General features: G+C 40.6%; 1 long non-coding RNA gene across 2 annotated transcripts; it reads left to right on the top strand.

Moving 5' to 3' along the window:
- Positions 1-276: 276 nt before the first annotated feature.
- On the top strand, positions 277-5,234 carry LOC102080532 (gastrula zinc finger protein XlCGF26.1). Of its 2 annotated transcripts, none has more exons than XR_002058643.2 (3): positions 277-438; positions 729-914; positions 2,877-5,234. It is a non-coding gene; the product is annotated as a gastrula zinc finger protein XlCGF26.1 (long non-coding RNA). The 2 variants fall into 2 exon arrangements; XR_002058645.2 differs by having other exon boundaries at positions 281-500.
- Positions 5,235-5,528: the final 294 nt, after the last annotated feature.

Below are 5,528 nucleotides of genomic sequence, written 5' to 3'. Positions count from 1 at the left end.
TGATTACTGCAGAGAAGGGTGAACTATAGAACATGTTAGATTACACTGTCAGAAATATCAGGTGGAGAGAAGGTAACTGATCCAAAACCTCAGTAACATAAAAATGAAACTGGATCTTATTGATTTACTGCAAAAGGACTCAAGACGTGAGTCTTATCAGGCCCTATTCCAGTTTTTAACACAGAGTAAACATTTGGGGAGGGCTTGAGGATCGACACTCCATACCAGTTGGTGGCGGTAACGCACCATTTTATTGTTTACAAACCGCCAATGAAACTTAAAAAGAAGAAGAAGAAGAATGTGTTAGTACCTTGGACTTTTCTGTGTCTAATCGCAGTTTTAAAAATTGGCACTTTTTGAAGAACCCACATCAAAGTATTGTGTTAAATCCAATTTATGAAGCAGTAGGTGCATGGCATGGTCGTTGCTTGTTGTCAGGTATGTATTGCAGCTGTGAAGACGAACGTACATTCTCCTGTTAGGTTACAGCTGGTAGGAAGGTGCGTTCAGTGTGTCTTTGTATATTTAAGTTTCCATGTCAAACGAGATAAAACAGTTATTTCTGGACGCGCAATTGTTTGCTGAGTTTGGTAACAATGTGTTTTTGTAAACCACGTGATGATTTAAGTCATTTAATCTTTACAGAATATGTGAGCGAGACTAAAAGAGCAATATTTTTATGTTTAGTAAACTGACGTCTCTAAATGTAACTGCTTTTATTTTATTAGTTCTGACGAGGACAGCTGAGTGATGTTGTTGGTGAGCTTGGATTAAATCATCTCTAAACAAAGAACTTGTCCTCGTGGTGACTGACTTGGGGAGTGGAGGTCAGTGAGCCCATTGTCTCTGCTGGTCCGACTCCAACTACAAAGCCGGCCCGCTCGCCCCCTCCTGAGTCTGAGAGGAGATCCAGAGTAAGTCAGTTATAACTACATTGGTTGCTTAACTTTATCATTTTCTACAGGGTCTCTCTGTCTTAGCTCATTTTGGTTTGATTTCTGCCTTCTGTTTAGCCTCTCTGTTTGTCTGCCTCAGTACGTCAATGTTTTATCATTTGAGTTAAACTCTCTGTTTTCCTTCATATGAAGGTGATGTCTGTGGAGTGATCTATGTGGAGACTGTGGGAAATATACATGTAGCAGTATTTCAGTAAGTGTCAGTCAGTCAAGAAGCAAAAGAATATTTAAACTAAAACACATTAAAAGAAGTGTTTTTCTTGTAACTGCATACGTGTCTGCACAGGGGCGGTTAGAACAGGATGTACTCAGGATGTGGCGTACACGATCACGGGCCTCATAACGAACAACAGGAAACAGATGTTGTAAAAATGAGATGCAGCTAACTGTCGCTGATGCATGATATCTAACTTGCTCATGAATCTTGGGCGTGTCCAACCCTTTAAATAAAGAAGTTCTCGTGCTTCCTCTTTAAGATCTACTGGACTACACTGAGGGTGGTATCGTGTACGTCTCCCACATATGTGCTTAATACATAATTGTTGTTGACTGGACCTGATCTGAGTATTGGTTGTTTGTTCTCAGCCCAACATAAAACAATCGGGACAAGAGGCTCAGCATGACCTCATTAAAAATGCTCTGTTTTCCTTTTCCACTTCTCTTCTTTCATATTCTTTCTGACGTCTTTTCTTGTGTAAGCTGATAACTGTTGTGATGGAGATTTCTTTATTTTATGTGTTGATCATATGTTTTGACAATATCACTTTAGTAATATCTATAGTACATTTTGGGGGCGATCATGGGACTCAAGAGTTGGGAGTTCACCTTTTAATCGGAAGGTTGCCGGTTCGAGCCCTGGCTTGGACAGTCTCGGTCGTTGTGTCCTTGGGCAAGACACTTCACCCGTTGCCTACTGGTGGTGGTCGGAGGGCCCGGTGGCGCCAGTGTTCGGCAGCCTCGCCTCTGTCAGTGCGCCCCAGGGTGGCTGTGGCTACAATGTAGCTGCCATCACCAGTGTGTGAATGTGTGTGTGAATGGGTGGATGACTGGATATATAAAGCTCTTTGGGGTCCTTAGGGACTAATAAAGCGCTATATAAATACATTTACCATTTTGTGCAACTTTGTTCTACATACAGGAAAACATCAAATATGTATTTCACAGGTTATTCCACACACACAGATGGGTATTGTGAGTGAGTTGGACTGACACTCCCAGGCACCATGAGACATTAGGCAGATAGTGAGACTCCTTCTCCTTATCTCCAGGGAGGAGGTGTTGAGGTGAAATTATTCGAAGTGCCTCAATTCTATGCTTTATATTAACTAAATGCCATATAACCATATAGTGTAGTATTAAGTGGACATGGCCCTGAAAAATGAAGGCATTAGACTACGTGTCCTTGGGGGGTAGAATGCTGTAGACTCTCGCCCACGCTTGCCTGTGAAAAAGTAGATAACAGGGGACCATCTTCTAGTGGAGATGTATTATAACTCACCTGTGCATTATAATAAAAGGTGTTGATTGCAGCTGACAGTGTCTGCAGACTTTGATAACTGTGTGACACCCTCGTGGTTAATCAGAGGGAAATCTGAGTCAGTGTGGATTTGGTTGTACAGCTCTCACACATACAACCTGAACTGCACATTGTAAGTGTGATGTTCTTCAAATTTGAACAAAGTAAAAACTAAAAAACTTTGAAGTCACACAAGCCAATATTTTATTCACAAGTTGAACTTTTACTACTTTTATCCCAAAAATGAGCTCACTTCAAATATTTACCACAGCATAGCGTCCCCAGGCACCTGAGACGTTTGGCAGATGGTGAAACTGTTTTTCTTTGTGAGGTAAGAGGGGGCACTTGGGGATGAGCTGAAGGTATAGACCTGATGTCACTGTTTGGGTTCTTTGTCATTACAGGAGAAAGAAGTGAAAGCAGGCCGAAACCTCAGCACATGGATGACATCAACCAAAAACATCCAGGACTAGCAAGTAAAGATGAGCCAGCGGCGATCCCTGTGGAAAAGACTTTTCCCGCTATGAAGCAGCCCAGAAGACGCAAGCGTGCCAACAGGGAGGACAGAAGCTTGAGCTGTGATCAGTGTGGGAAGACCTTTACTCAGATTGGTAGCTTAAAAATACATCAGCTTATCCACACCGGTGTGAAACCATTCAGCTGTGATCAGTGTGGAAAGACCTTTACTCAGAGATGCAGCTTAAAAATACATCAGCTTATCCACAGCGGTGTGAAACCATTCAGCTGTGATCAGTGTGGAAAGACCTTTACTCAAAAAGATCATTTAAAGGTACATCAGCTTATCCACAGCGGTGTGAAACCATTCAGCTGTGATCAGTGTGGAAAGACCTTTACTCAAAAAGATCATTTAAAGGTACATCAGCTTATCCACAGCGGTGTGAAACCATTCAGCTGTGATCAATGTGGAAAGACCTTTACTCAGAGATTCAGCTTAAAAACACATCAGGTCGTCCACACGAAATTTAAAGCTTTCAACTGTGATCAGTGTGGAAAGTCTTTTACTCAGAAAGGTAACTTAAAGAGACATCATATGATCCATGTTGGAGGTAAATCATTTGTCTGTGATCAGTGTGGAAAGTCTTTTCAGGATAGAGATCACTTAGAGAAACATCAGGGCGTCCACAGTGAAGTTAAACCTTTCAGCTGTGATCAGTGTGGAAATTCTTTTATCGGGATTGATAGGTTAAAAAGTCATCAGCTCATCCACAGTGGAGAGAAACCTTTCAGCTGTGATCAGTGTGGAAAGTCTTTTACTCAGATGGGCAATTTAAAAACACATCAGCTCATCCACAGTGGAGAGAAATCTTTCAGCTGTGATCAGTGTGGAAAGTCTTTTGCTTACGTTAGTCACTTAAAAAGACATCAGCTCATCCACAGTGGTGCTAAACAGTTTGTATGTGGTGACTGTGGAAAGGCTTTTACTCAAAAGACTGGCTTAAACTCACATCAGCTCATCCACTCTGGTGTTAAATCATTTGTATGTGGTGACTGTGGAAAGGCTTTTAATGAGATTGAAAGCTTAAAATCACATCAGCTCACCCACTCTGGTACTAAACAATTTGTATGTGGTCAGTGTGGAAAGTCTTTCTTCCATAACAAAAATCTGTTGAAGCATCAAAAGACCCACAAAGTGTCCTCCTGTGAGAAAAGGGGCAGACCAATGGGACATTACCCTGACAGGGTTCATTTAAACACAGTGGGAGAAACAGGGGATCTGAACAAAAGTTCTTCTGGATGCTGCGTCAAACTTAAAAAGCTTGAGATCAGGCTTCACAGAATTCAGCTTTAATTTCCTGAGAAAGTCAGAGCTTCACTATGTCTTTGTAGATCTAGTGAAAACATGAAAGGGTGCAAAAAGAGGCACTGTGGTACTGCATGATGAAGTCAGAAGTGACAGAGAAGTATGTGAGCGTGGTTCAGGACATGTATGTGTGGTAGCAGTGACTACCACACATACTTGGGTTGAAGGTGGGGGGAGGATTACATCAATTCTGAGCCCCTTCTTTCTTTTTCAAAGCGAGGGCAATACTCAGGAAAGGATGATGACAATAGAGCTGCAAGACTGGATGGAAAGAAAAAGAGTTTAAGAGAAGATCATGAATATTGTGAAGCAATTGAGCCGCGATCACAAAATCTTAGCTTATGGAGTTAGTTATCCCAATACAAGTTTAGCAAGTTACACTTCACTGGCTGTGTCCACAAACAGCATACAGAGCAAACATTACTCCATCATCTGATCACAAGAAAAGCAAAATGTCAGAAGAGTTCACCTTCTGGGTCAAACTGTCAGACCTGTTACTGTTTATTTGGCTGTTCATCGTGAGGTAATTATCAGTGTCAGTGCTGTGCCACTTCTATTGTAACTCACATGAAATGTGTTTTAAATTGGCTCTATTGTCTTACAATATTGTGTGAGTCTGTTTTGCTCAACAAAGACACAACCCCTCCTGCAATGTTTAATGTTACAGCAAAAAAAGGTAAATTGATAAATTTGTGTCATTTTTAAACAGGCAGTATTTAGAAAATTAAATATATTCTTACCCATGTGTAAAGTTTTCAGTGGTCTGTGTTTTCTTACAGGATGTGAGTGTGTTTTGCTTCATGAAGAGACAAACTTACATTGTTTTTATGTTGCAGTAAAAATATTTCTATTGTAAGTCATAAATTTTACTCATTTTCATCCAGGCAGTATGTAAAAGATTAACTGAATCCTATGAAAAAGAAAATGTAGAAAGATGTGATGTATCTTTCCATGTTTTTCTGAATAATTACACACTGCTTAAAATTAATTGCAGTATAATTATTTATTTATTTCTTCCTCTGTAAGAAACTGACTTGCTGTCTCTTTGTTCTCGTGTACCTAAGTAATTGTGGGTAACATCTTGATGCATGCTCAATCATCCAAGTTAGGAAATCCCAGAAGTTGATTCTGTTCATCTGGACGTAGCGTTTTCAGTGGGACAAACGTTTCATCACTCATCCAAGAGACTTCTTCAGTCTCAGCTGACTGCAGGTTTCTCCAATCTTATAAAGAG

The sequence above is a fragment of the Oreochromis niloticus genome, linkage group LG9 (assembly GCF_001858045.2).
Source record: "Oreochromis niloticus isolate F11D_XX linkage group LG9, O_niloticus_UMD_NMBU, whole genome shotgun sequence".
Taxonomy (NCBI): Eukaryota; Metazoa; Chordata; class Actinopteri; order Cichliformes; family Cichlidae; genus Oreochromis; species Oreochromis niloticus.
The sequence above is the reverse complement of the archived record's forward strand: the minus strand, read 5'-3'. Positions and strand labels throughout refer to the sequence as shown.